Here is a 14,786-nt window from a genome sequence, read left to right on the forward strand (position 1 = left end):
CGGGTTGCTCCAGTTGATTTCTTCAGCATTCCTCGATGAGCCGTCTTGGTGCACGACGCATCCTCGGTGGTAGTATTTCCACTTCCGGGTCTGGGTGGAACTCTTTTTCAACAGGCTCCACCAACCACTCTTCGGAACCAAAGTAAGGTTTCACTTGAGCAGCAGCTCTCCTTGTCTCCTTTCCTGTGAAGGGATTTCTTAGTCCATATACACTATGTCCTGCTACCACCTCTACCACTGTATAGGGTCCTTCCCACTTGGGATTCAGCTTGCGGCAGGTACCCGGCATCGTAGTTTCTTTCCGGATCCATACTAAAGCTCCCACTTCCACTTTTTGCTCGCCTCTCCTGCGGTTAGCCACATTCTGGTACTCCGTTGTCATCTTGTGGTGGGTCTCTCGGATGATTCGATGAGCGATCTCTGCTTCATCTTCCGTTCCATCCACACCGGGGAGTCTGTGTCCGGCTAATCTGGGTGGATGTCTTCCGAAGAAGGCGAAGTAGGGAGTATGTCCAGTGGAGGTGTGTGTGGCTCCATTCATCTTCCTCTGACAGGCCTGCAGTAGACCCGGCCATTGGTTCGGGTGGCCCTGGCAGAGCGTTGCCAGGATGCTCTTCAATGTTCGATGCATCCGCTCCACCATTCCATTCGCTTGGGGATGGTATGGGGTAGTGTAGAGCAGGGTGATTTGCTGTTCTCCACACAACTTCTTGTAAGCCGTGTTGGTGAATTCTGCTCCATTATCTGTTATGATGCTCTCTGGGGTGCCGTAATCTGCGAAGAACTGGGTTAGGGAGTGTAGTATGTGTTGGTGGTGTTTTGTTCTCAATGGGAAAAACCTAACGAACCTACTGTAGTGATCGATTATGGTCAAAATATACCTATATCCCTGCGACCCGGATACCATATCCGTTAGGTCTATGCCTATTCTCTCCATTGCCTTTGTAGCAGGGGGAACCTCTTTGTATTGCTGTGACAACCCTTGTGTACCCTTGAACCTCTGACAAGTAATGCATTTCTTTACAAAATTACATACATCTACCTTTAAATTTGGCCAATAGAACAGCTCCTCCTGGGTTAGATTCCCATTCATGTCTATCTTCCATCCTCGCTCTCGTCTCTTCTTCCTCTCCCGAATTAGATTCCCATTCCGTTTTATTGTTCATTTTTACCTGACTGCCTTTAATTATGTGTAGTTCCACCTTAACACGTCACTTCCCCACACAATCTCATCCGCTATTTCTATACTCTTAGTGACTGCCGAGGATCTATTCTGTCTCTGATGACTGTACTGCCAATCCACAGGGTACACAAGCTTTGTCTAGGTCGACACACAGATAAGTGAGCTTCAGGTTGGTTAATAGCGTAAATCCCACCGCTGCCACCAATAATGTGGTGCCGTCGATTGATTTAGTGTTGTGTTTAACCAAGAGCACCTCCAATGGGAGTGATCAGAGATACCCACATAAGAACGATTTGGGAAATAAAAAAAATCAAGGTATACGCTGCCACCACCCAATCGTCTATATGGATATATCTGACCATAAATGGAAACTGCTCCTTGTTATTCACGTCTGACTCCGTCCCCTTTCCTCAGGTCGTTCGGGGTTGGTCCTGGGTAGCGAAAAGGCCTATGCCCAAGTGGGGGTAGTAAAAGAATATAAGCCACCAATAATGTGGGGCCACCAATAATGTGGGGGTAGTAAAAGAAAATAAGCGAAGGACTGCTATGTGTTAATTATTACACTGAAGCAAAAATATAGTAAGGAAATACAAAAGTATATTGTGGTTTTCTCCAACTAATCTATTGATCCTTACAATATGAAAAATATATGGGTATGCGAGACATTTAATAACAGTTTTTTCTTTCTTATGGGCATCATAAGTAAGGTCACAGGCACGTGGAAAAACGTAGTTATTTACGCTCCAACCTTCCGGTCACTGTATAAGTCTACTTACAATATTGTGTCTACCTTCAAGCACTGTGTCTACCTTCAACCCCGTATTCTTATTAGAGAACGATCACAGACCGAATTGTACTCTAAGGATTACACTCTCATAGCTAATGTATATACGCAAAGTGTTTGTGAAGTACACTCCCTTAAACCCCTTTTTCCATATCTGTTATCGGAATCATTTTTGGCATCAGATTCAAAACTTAATAATAATAATAACTATCTACCTACTATATCTGCACTATATCATTTAACTCACATATTGACATTTGTTTTCATTAATCTTACAGAACGTGTTCATACCTGTTATCGGAATCATTTTTGGCATCAGATTAAAATTTTAGCTCCGCACAAAAAGAACGAGACGGCTATGTGTTCGTATCTATGGGTAAACTACTAACCTCCCTGTTGTATTATTTCGTAAAACTTCATTTCGCTTCTCAACAGAGCCCCTAGCTGCTACAATCTCTCCCTACACTATTTCTCTAGTGGAATCCTGAACTGAAAGTTGGGAATTTTTCCTATTACTCTTAAAATTAATGGCCTTAGCTTACGCCTCTGTCCGAACGTTTAGTGACGTCACGGGTGGGCGGAGCTACGGTGCCCGCGCTATGTTCGAGAACATTCTAATGTCGCGTCGAAACTCAGTTTAACCAAAATCAGCTGAAATATATTTGTAGCTATCTCCTATTGTATGTTCTTCTTCAATGATTATAGTAAGGCTCTTTGCCAACACATCTTGATAGGCAGACATAGAATAGAATAAATTCATGGTCTATTAAGGCTCTATTTTCTACTTTGCTTCTTGGTTGAGTAAAACCGTTACGACGTCCATAATACCCAGTCTCTCAAATCAACACTCAAATAAATAAATAGATAAATAAAACGAAATTCCAAAAATAATATCCCTTCAAAATTCCTGTCCTTACAATAGATAAAGAGATAGATAGATAGATAGAAAGACTGATTGATAGAGATATAGAGATATGAAAATATAGATGTAGAGATATAGATATAGAGATATAGATATAAATATAGATATAGATATAGATATAGAGATATAGATATATAGATACAGATATATATATATAGATAGATATATAGATATATAGATATATATCTATATAGAAATATAGACATATAGATAGATATATAGAAATATAGATATATAGATAGAGATAGAAATAGATATAGATATAGAGATAGAAATAGATATAAAGATAGAGACAGAATCAGAGATAAATATAGAGATAGAGACAGATATAGATACAGAGACAGATATAGATACAGAGACAGATATAGAGATAGAGACATATATAGAGATAGGTACTCGTATAGAGATAGAGACAGAGACATAGATATAGATAGATATAAAGATAGCGACAGAGATAGATATAGAGATAGTTATAGAGATAGACAGAGACAGAGATAGAGACAGAGACAGATATAGATATATATAAAGAGACAGAGACAGACAGAGAGGGAGACAGACAGAGACAAAGACAGAGATAAACAGAGACAGAGAGAGACAGACAGATAGACAGACAGTGACAGAGAGAGACAGACAGACAGAGACAGACAGAGACAGACAGAGACAGACAGAGACAGACAGATATATAGAGATAGAGAGAGAGGGAGACAGAGAGAGAGGGAGACAGAGAGAGAGAGAGAGAGAGAGATAGAGATGCACAAACCACCCAACCCACTAATCCCCTCATTACTTCACGGGTCACGACCAAGTGAATAGAATGGCCTAGCGACAGTAGATATGAAATAACGAGTATGGTCCAATACGAAATGTTTCCACACGGAGGAATAAAAGGACATTATTTCTCTAATCTCATTTCTAATCAGAATGGTATTAAAGTGGGCAAGATTCTTTCAGAATTAATCACGAATCTATGTTCCCTATGCCAGAAAATAATTTGTCTTTTGATATTCTCCGTATGATGCTTTTTACTAAACAAGATGCAATGTTCCTATTTAACCTAATTTTCATTTATCTTTTTAGTGTCATTTTTGTGCATTCATATGTATCTTTATGCATGAGCGCTATTACACAAGAATACGTTCAGTTATTGTGAACGACCTTAGTAAACGTCAATGCGTATGTGAACGTGTTCGGTGAACATGGGAACGTAATCTGGTTTGTTCAGTATTTCAAGCACGAGCACAGGATGCGTTTCAGAACACAGAAGAAGATTGTCCAGAGCGATCTCCCGAGAATCAAAAATGTTTTTGGCATTTTTGATTTCCTTTGTGAAGGAGCTTTGGGAGGCTTGGACCCAAGGACTGCAAGAGGCGAAGGCCAAGTGTCAGAAGGCCTGGACTTGGGTTCGGGGCTGCCTGGAGGGACAGAACCCCAAAGAATCCCAACTTCTTGAAGACCCAGGAAGCCCATCACAGGAGAAGAATAAGGACCCTCAGGAGGACTGTTTGCCTGGTGACAGTTCCTCTTCTCGAGAAGTCAACGCACAAGAGGTCAAAGAGGAAAGCCAGATTGAGGGCTTGAAAATCAGCCCCAGAGAGGTCAAGGATTCCAGAAGCACATTTCCAGAACGAAGACGATCTGGAAGTCAACGTGGTGGTCTTTCTCAGCGAAGAAACCACGTAAATACTCAGTGCCATTATATCCACCAGCTGCAAAGCTTCAATGACCAATACAGAAGACTCTATGCGCGGAGCTTGAGTGCCACACAGCCAATGAACCTCTCCAACTACCAGGCATTCCAGGGCTACATTCATAACTACGGCCAAAGAGGCTTCAACGGAAGGAGAGCACACCGCAGCAACTTTGGTTATTACTGAAGCAGCAGCACTCCAGTACGCAGTCATTCAACGCCAAAAGGTTCTACAAATTTAGTTTCCTTTAAAATGGTCACCGATCTCCTGTACTAAGAAACCTCGTCAGAATAGTTTCTCTACGACGGAAATAAAGCCAAAAGACTAATAAAGTCCAGAAAACACGACAAGGTCCAGAAAAAAAGTATCAAAAATCCTTTTGGGTGGAGCTTCAAAAACCCTAATTAGGGCAAAGGAAAGAGTCCCATTTTCACATGCATGTACATGGAATCATGTACTATATGTGTGTGTGTGTGTATTTACTTAATCATATTTACTTAATTACAGCACATAGTAAAATGGCTCTCCCAGGATTCGGTGTCGTTTACTACAAACATCACAGTTAGTTTAAAAATTTCTTATGGTTTTAGATAAGATCACTATATTCTTCATCAGGGGCCTGGAACGCGTGCCAAAACTTAGCACCTGACAAGGTTGACCTTGGAACCCTGGAGATTTTTGGAAAAGAAAAAGTAATACTCTAAAAAAATAACGTCTAGTGATTGCAAATGAATAACTTTCATTGTTATCAGCATTGAGCGATTTTATTCAGCTGGAGGTTACTCTAGCAGTAATCAAGACGCCATCTTGCCCCGAGACTGCCCCCGGGACTGAATGAAATCGCCCGTTCCTAGTTGGTGCGATATCTTCAATTCGCCCCACGCTTCCAATTATGCGCTTGTGACGTCATCAGAAGCAAGCTGGTCTCGCAACCCTCATTGTGGGTTCGATTCCCACATTTCTCTCCGACTCCCAGCAGTGATTGTCACCTGCCCAAAAAGTCTCTAAAGTGCATAACAATGCAAAGGCGATGGCTTCTTCGATCGTAGCTACTCGGCGCCTCCCAGCGTAGACACCTCACCACCACAGTACCGAAAAAGCTACTAGTATGATCACGAGACAAATGCTTATCTACTGACGAGGATACAACCTTGTCTGTAATTATTATAACTACCCTTTCGTATGTCCTCTGAAATGGTAGGATGAATATTGAACCTAGCTTTTTTCACGTGATGATGATGCTATTCTTATTTGAAACGAGTTTAACGTTGATGTTAATTTGAATTCTTTATCAGCATAAAAGGCGACCAAATGGGCGGAGAAAAAGGACTGTGGAGCATCCTTTATGTATTTTCCCCCGACGAAGAGTCGAATCAAGTCTTGACTATTCCTCTTACTAGTAGATGAACAGTTGTCATGTGTGTGTGTGCGTGTGTTTTTTTATATGAACCTATCGTATGTGAGGTAATTCAACGGTTTCTACAATGCCTGAATAGAATCAGAGACTTTGTTCTATTATATTCTGCCTTTTACATTCCCTAATTAGAATGGAGGTTCTTTTTGTTGCTTTTTCTAATAATTCCCATGGGTGCAAAGCAAAACATATGAACAGCTGGGAGTCCACTGTTTCCCCTTCCTCCATAAAATTGTCATCAGGAAATGTATCACTTCCGAGGTATCAGAAATTGTCTAACTTCCTGTGTACGAAAGAAAATGTCGCTTTACTTTGTATGTTTGTAAAAAAAGTCTGATTCTTTTTACTTGCTGATGATGCATGCAAGTTTGATACATAATTTCGTTCATTTCTTTAAATTTTAAGATTCAACACTACGACTTTTTAGTACTACTGAAAGTTGACTAATTTTATCTATGTGTCTGCGACCCTAACAATTTTGTTATCTATTATTATATTTAAAAAATCTCATTTTCTCACATTTTAAATTGATTATCTTGTATCATTATGTTAACGTCATTCACCTCTGCCTTCCTACCTATCATTACGGGGAACGTCCAACATTTGCGGATGAAAACGCAGCTACAACAGAACAACAATCTGTTGAGTTGGGCTGAGTGGACTTGAGGGTCGCTTACATGCCCCATCGGAACTGTTACAGTAACGTTAATAAACGTTACAGTAACGTTAATAATATACAGTAAATTTCACAGGTACCTGTAGTTCTTCAGACATATTTTTCTTGTATACTGTTTATATAATTTATTCAGTATGGTGATGACCCTCAGTTAAGCAAACTGACACAGTATTAACCAAATAAAACCATGTCGCAAACCTTTAATCTCTTCATTCCGGTCACGTCACCTCGATTGAATGTTGTCGAAAATGTTAACCAGAATAACATCATTACATATCGCCACACAATCGAAGGGTTACACACAAACTCGATGTGTAGTCTGGCATCAGGCAAACACCAAACTGCCACATTCAATCCAAAGCGCCTCTAGCAGTACCAAACCGTCAAGGCAAACTTGAGGAAGCCTATATATCAGTGTCCAGGTAATCATCCCCATGACGAACAGGTAAGACTAGTAAAGGGGTTCTAGTAGGGGGTGAGAAAGGGTGAAAGGGTGTCTGCAGTGCAAAGAGGTTTGGGTGGTGGGTGGGGCATAGGGGCAGGGGTCATAATTTTCTTTTTTCTTTATTCTAATTTTTTTTATTGTCTTTATTTCGGGCTCTTTTGAGCCCGTGATGAGGGGGCGGGGGGTCACAATGAATGAAGAATAGAGAATCCCTCACAGCCACAGTGTCCAGAACCACCCGCTGGAGGAGGCGGTTGTGCTTATAAATGAATAAATAAACAAACATATAGAGATAGAGAGATAGATAGATACATAGATAGATAGATAGAGAGATAGAGAGATAGATACATAGATAGAGAGATAGATAGAGAGATAGATAGAGAGAGAGATAGAGAGATTGATTGATAGAGATATAGAGATATGGAAATATAGATTTAGAGCTAAAGATATAGATATAGAGATATAGATATAAAGATATAGATATAGATATAGATATGTAAATATATATATATAAATATATAGATATAGATAGATATATATCTATATAGATATATAGAAATATAGATATATATAGAAATGGATATAGAGATAAATAGAGATACAGTAGATAGAGACAGAGATAAATGTAGAGACAGAGATAGAGACAGAGATAAATATAGAGATAGAGAGAGATACAGATTCAGAGACAGATATAGAGATATATATAGATAGAGACATATATAGAGATATATATAGAGATAGAGACAGAGACAGAGATAGATATAGATAGATATAAAGATAGAGACAGAGATAGATATAGAGATAGTTATAGAGATAGAGACAGAGATAGAGATAGAGACAGTGGAGAGATATAGATATAGATATAGAGACAGACAGAGACAGAGAGAGACAAAGAGAGACAGAGCCAGAGAGAGAGAGACAGACAGAGACAAAGACAGAGACAAACAGACAGACAGACAGACATAGAGACTGACAGACAGACAGATATAGAGACAGACAGACAGACAGACAGACAGAAACAGAGATAGACAGACAAAGAGAGACAGAGAGAGACAGAGACAGACAGACAGACAGACAGACAGACAGACAGACAGACAGACAGACAGAGACAGACAGACAGACAGACAGACAGACAGACAGACAGAGATAGACAGAGAAAGAGAGACAGACAGAGAGAGAGAGAGAGAGAGAGAGAGATATGCACAAACCACCCAATCCACTAATCCCATCATTACTTCAAGGTTCACGTCCAAGTGAATGAAATAGCCTAGCGGCAGTAGATACGAAAGAATGAGTATCGTCCACTACGAAATGTTTCCACACGGCGGAATAGATGGGCATGGTTTCTCTAGTCTCATTTCTGACCAGAATGATATTAGAGTTGGCAATATTCTTTCAGAATTAATCAAGAATCTATGTACCCTCTGCCAGGGCTAATTTGTCTTTTGATATTCTCCGTATAATGCTTTTTACTAAACAAGATGCAATATTCCTATTTAACCTATTTTTCATTTATCTTTTTAGTGTTATTTTTGTGTATTCATATGTATCTATATGCATGAGCGCTAACATACAAGAATACGTTCAATTGTTGTGAACGACCTTGGTAAACGTCAATGCGTATGTGAACGTGTTCAGCGAACAAGGGAACGTAATCTGGTTTGTTCAGTATTTCAAGCACGAACACAGGATGCGTTTCAGAACACAGAAGAAGATTGTCCAGAGCGATCTCCCGAGAATCAAACATGTTTTTCGAATTTTTGATTTCCTTTGTCAAGGAGCTTTGGGAGGCTTGGACCCAAGGACTGCAAGAGGCGAAGGCCAAGTGTCAGAAGGCCTGGACTTGGGTTCGGGGCTGCGTAGAGGGACAGCACCCCAAAGAATCCCAAATTCTTGAAGACCCAGGAAGCCCATCACAGGAGAAGAACAAGGACCCTCAGGAGGACTGTTTGCCTGGTGACAGTTCCTCTTCTCGAGAAGTCACCGCACAAGAGGTCAAAGAGGAAAGCAAGATTGAAGGCTTGAAAATCAGCCCCAGAGAGGTCAAGGATTCTAGAAGCACAGTTCCAGAACGAGGACGATCTGGAAGTCAACGTGGTGGCTCTTCTCAGCGAACGAACCACGTAAACACTCGGTGCCATTATATCCATCAGCTGCAGAGCTTCAATGACCAATACAGAAGACTCTATGCGCGGAGCTTGAGTACCACACAGCCAATGAACCTCTCCAACTACCAGGCATTCCAGGGCTATATTCATAACTACGGCCAAAGAGGCTTCAACGGAAGGAGAGCACACCGCAGCAACTTTGGTTATTACTGAAGCACCAGCACTCCAGTACGCAGACATTCAACGCCAAAAGATTCTACAAATTTTGTTTCCTTTGAAATGGTCACCAGTCACCTGTACTAAGAAACCTCGTCAGAACAGTTTCTCTACGATGGAGATAAAACACAAAGACTAAGAAAGTCGAGAAAGCACGACAAGGTCCAGAAAAAAAAAGTCTTAAAATCCTTTTGAGTGAAGCTTCAAAAACCCTAATTAGGGTAAAGGAAACAGTCCCATTTTCACATGCATGTACATGGAATCATGTACTGTGTGTGTGTGTGTGTGTGTGTGTTTATTTAATTATATTTACTTAATTACAGCACATAGTAAAATGGCTCTCCTGGGACTCGGTCTTGTTTTCTACAAACATCATAGTTAGTTTAAAAATTTCTTATGGTTTTAGATACATACATACATACATATACCCTTTGCATATAAGGAGAGGACGGGGAGAAATCCCTTCGGGCTGCGTCAAAATTCACTCACACATACTACCCCACCCCCCACCCCCCCGCCCATTCCTCCTCATGCAGTCACAACATCATCCATATACAACCATTCTCCACTCACCTCTGTCTTCCGTCCTCTCCCTTCCTTCCTCAACAGACATTCCCCTCTTCCCCAAAGCCCCCTTCACCCCATCCATCCACCTCATCCTAGGACGTCCCCTCATGTTCACTCCCTCCACATCTGCCTTCCATACCTTTTTTACTAGTCTTTCTTCACTCATTCATTCCATGTGTCCAAACCATCCTAATATTCTTTCATCAACCCTATCTCCCAAATCCTTTTTCACCCCTGTTCTCCTCCTCACCTCCTCATTTCTCACTCTATCTAGCCTAGTAACCCCCACCATACTTCTCAGACACCTCATCTCAAACACATTCAAACTCCTTCTCTCTTCTTCTCTTATGTTCCACGTTTCTGCCCCATACAGTGCTGTTGGCACAATCACTCCTTCATACAGTCTCCTCTTCGCATCCATTCCCAAATGTCTATTTCTCATTACACTCTTTAAACCACCAAGGCATTTACTCGCTTCTCTCAATCTACATTCTACCTCCACCTTCACTCCACCTTTTCCTGCTACACTTGCACCCAAGTATCTAAAACTATCCACTTCCTCCAGTCGCTCTCCCTTAATGTTCACTTCCAGTCTACTGCCACTTTCACCCCTTGTACATCTCATCACCTTACTTTTACCCACATTTATCTTTAGCTTTCTTCTATCACATACTCTCCCAAACTCTGCCACCAGCTTCCTCAATCCCTCCTCTGACCCTGCCACAAGCGCAGTGTCGTCTGCAAACAACAGCTGGCTCACCTCCCACTTTTCTCCATTTTCTTTAACCATCTCCAATCCCTGACTCACTACCCTAGCATTCACCTCTCGCACCACCCCATCCATGTATAAGTTGAACAGCCAGGGCGACATAACGCATCCTTGACGAAGTCCCACCTTTACTTCAAACCACTCACTCTCTCCATTTCCAATCCTAACACATGCTCTACTACTCACATAAAAACTCTTGACAGCTCCCAAAAGCTTTCCTCCTATCCCATAAATCTGCATAACCTCCCACAGTGCCTTTCTGTCTACCCTATCATAAGCCTTTTCCAGATCCATAAAAGCCCAAAAAACATCCTTCCCCTTTCCTATAGCTTTCTCACATATCTGTCTTACCACAAAGATCTGATCTACACAACCTCTACCCGTCCTAAATCCACACTGTTCCTCACCAATTACTCCTTCTGTTCCTCTCCTAATCCTCTCAATTAAGATTCTCCCATAAGCCTTCCCACTACACTCAACAGGCTAATCCCTCTGAAATTACTACATTCACACTTGTCCCCTTTTCCCTTGTAAAGAGGAACTATACAGGCACTACTCCAGTCCTCCGGTACTCTACCCTCTCTCCAGCAAACATTAAATAATCTCACCAACCATTCCACCATCACTGAACCTCCCTTTTTCAGACATTCTGCATGACATCCATCCAGACCAGGTGCCTTACCTGCTTTCATCATCTTTACAACTGCCTTCACCTCATCCTTCCTTATTTCTCCTCCATTCTCCTCACTCATCACTCTCATTTTCTTCGTATTTCCCACTGCAGCTATCTTTCCCTCCCTATCCTCCTTCACATTCAGCAACTCCCTAAAATATTCTGCCCATCTTCCCCTCACTGCCAATTCTTCCATTATCAACTCTCCATCTGTACCTTTTACCTTTTCTTCCCTACTTGATTCGCCTCCTCTTCCTCTCTTAATTTCTTTCCAAAACATCTTTTTATTACTTTCAAAATTTTCTGTCATACTCCTACCCCATTTCACATCTGCTCTCCTCTTTGCCTCCTTTACCTTTTGCTTTACTTCTCTTTTCTTTTCTTTGTACGTCTCATATGACTCCCCTGTCCTCTTTTGTAACCAATCTGTGAATGCTCGCTTCTTCTCTTCTACAACCTTCTTTGTTTCCTCATCCCACCATTCACTACCCTTTCTTCTATTTCCCCCTGTCCTTCTTGTTCCACACACCATCCTTGCACACTTTAAGACTCCCTCCTTGAACCATCCCCATTCCTCCTCCACACCCATCTCTGCTCTATCCTTAACTCCCTCCCACTCCTCCTTCAGCTTCTTTTCGTACTCCTTCTCCTTTTCCTTTTCATTCAAGGAGTTCACTCTAAGAATCTCCCTACCTTTTGTCCCTTTCCTCCTTCTCCATCTATCCTCCACTCTCAACTTACCTTCCACCAAAAAATGATCTGATATTCCCCCACCCTCTCCCCTTAGCACATGTACATCCTTAACTCTTCCTATCATAATCCTATTTACCACTACATAATCCATTAGCGCTCTATCTACCACCCTTCCCTCCACCACCCTCTCCCATGTGTACTTATGCTTGACTTTCTTCCGAAACACTGTATTTGCTATCATCAACTCTCTTTCTAGACACATTTCCACCATCAACTCTCCACTACGATTCTTTCCTGGAACTCCACACTTCCCAACCACTCCATCGATTGGACCATTTCCCACTCTAGCATTAAGGTCTCCCAGTACTATTACATTGACATTTCTTCCTAAACCCTCTATGCACTATGGTTTTAGATAAGATCACTATATTCTTCATCAGGGACCTGGCACGCGTGCCAAAACTTAGCACCTGACAAGGTTGGCCCTAGAACGCTGGAAATTTTTGGAGAAGAAAAAGCAATACTATAGAAAAAAAAGTCTAGTGGTTGCAAATGAATAACTTTCATTGTTATCAGCAATTAGTGATTTTATTCAGCTAGAGGCTACTCTAGCAGTAATCAAGACGCCATCTTGCCCCGAGACTGCCCCCGGGACTGAATGAAATTGCCCGTTCATAGTTGGTGCGATATCTTTAATTCGCCCCACGCTTCCTATTATGCGCTGGTGGCGTCATCAGAAGGAAGCTGATCTAGCATACCTTCAGTTGTGGGTTCGATTCCCGCATTTCTCTCCGATTGCCAGCAGTGACTGTCACCTGCCCCAACAGTCTCTAAAGTGTATAACAATGCAAAGGTGACGGCTTCTTCGGTCGTAGCTACTCGGCGCCTCCCGGCGTAGACATCTCACCCCCGCAATGTCGAAAAGGCTACTGGTACGATCACAAGACAAATGCTTATCATATAACGAGGATGCAACTTTATCTGCAGTTATCATAACTTTCCTTCCACATGTCCTCTAAAATGGCAGGATCAATCGAACACACGTTTGCTCACGTGATACGATCCTCTTTTCAACATCCAATTATCACAACGAATATGGTCATGAAAATGGTTTTAGTGTCGTAAACATCCAACCATAGCTGCACCCTGCTACCATTCACAAAAAGAGGACCAGGCATGACCCTGAAGACCCGAAGAGCTCCATTGAGCAATCAAACCCGTATGAACCCTCAATGGATTTGTTTCGAAATAGAGCCTCAGGATCCGTCTCCTCCTCTTCATCAAAATACATGTCTTGGACTTCACCTGGAGCAGTTGTCACTGACACGGGATATTTGGAGCAGGGAGGAACTGGAGTAATTGGTGACGGGAAATGTGGAGTAATGCACAACAGCAGGATTCTTTCCTTTCCGCCATTTGCTAACATACACCATGCAATCAATCAATCAATCAATAAAAAAAGAAGAAAATAATGATAATAACAATAATAATAATAATAATAATAATGATAATAATAATAATAAAAATAATAATAATAATAATAATAATAATAATAATAATAATAATAATAATAATAATAATAATAATAATAATAATAATGATAATGATAATAATAATAATAATAATAATAAATAAATGAATAAATAAAAAAATAAAATAAATGTATGAATAAGTGAATAAATTAATTAATTAATAAAATAGATAAATAAATAGATAGATGAATGAATGAATAAATGAATAAATAAATGAATAAATAATAAATTTATAAAAAATAGATAAAAAGTTTCTAGAGTGGTCTGTTGGCTCTAGCCAGTCCCATAAGTTGGAGAATTTCAGGGACCTTTTCTGACCTCGCAGCAGCCATCCTTCCAGCGTCTTCTTGCAGCGCTCACAACAGTCGTGATGGTCCCAGGGTCCCCAGCTGGCATTCCCAAGTACTTCTGGTAGGCTTCACAAACCTTCACCGACGTTTGCAAAGAGAATTTTTTGCTTCTCTTCTTTGTATACTCGCCGCATATATAGCAGAAGCAGTCAGGGAGGTGTCGGCAGCCGCTTGAAGTCATGTGAAAATACAGAAATATATTCAATAAGAAAATATGGATCTTAAAGATCTGAAAGTATAAATTATAGACATATTAAATGAACATACGTGTATAAGATAAGTAGGGTAATTCAGTACGCCCATATGTCCCCAACCCTTTGCGCTGTAATAAGTGTTTTAAATATGGTTACCTTGCCAAGTTTTGTCGTAGCCAAACGATCGTGTGCGGTAAGTGTGCAGGCGAACATGCCTGCTCTGCAAATGTGTTTCAATGTGTCAACTGCCCCTCTAACAACAAACATGCATCCACCTCCCGAGATTATCCCACCTTCAAAATAGAAAAAAAAAAAAAAAAATTGTACCGAGAGAGACAGAGACGGAGAGACAGAGACGGAGACGGAGAGACGGAGACGGAGAGACAGAGACGGAGACGGAGAGACAGAGACGGAGACGGAGAGACAGAGACAGAGACGGAGACGGAGAGACAGAGACATAGACAGAGACGGAGACGGAGAGACAGAGACGGAGAGACAGAGACAGGGACGGAGAGACAGAGACGGAGACAGAGAGACAGAGACGGAGACGGAGACGGAGAAACAGAGACAGG

Source organism: Oratosquilla oratoria, chromosome 38 (genome assembly GCF_046742065.1).
Source record: "Oratosquilla oratoria isolate Oo_2021 chromosome 38, ASM4674206v1, whole genome shotgun sequence".
NCBI classification, from domain to species: domain Eukaryota; kingdom Metazoa; phylum Arthropoda; class Malacostraca; order Stomatopoda; family Squillidae; genus Oratosquilla; species Oratosquilla oratoria.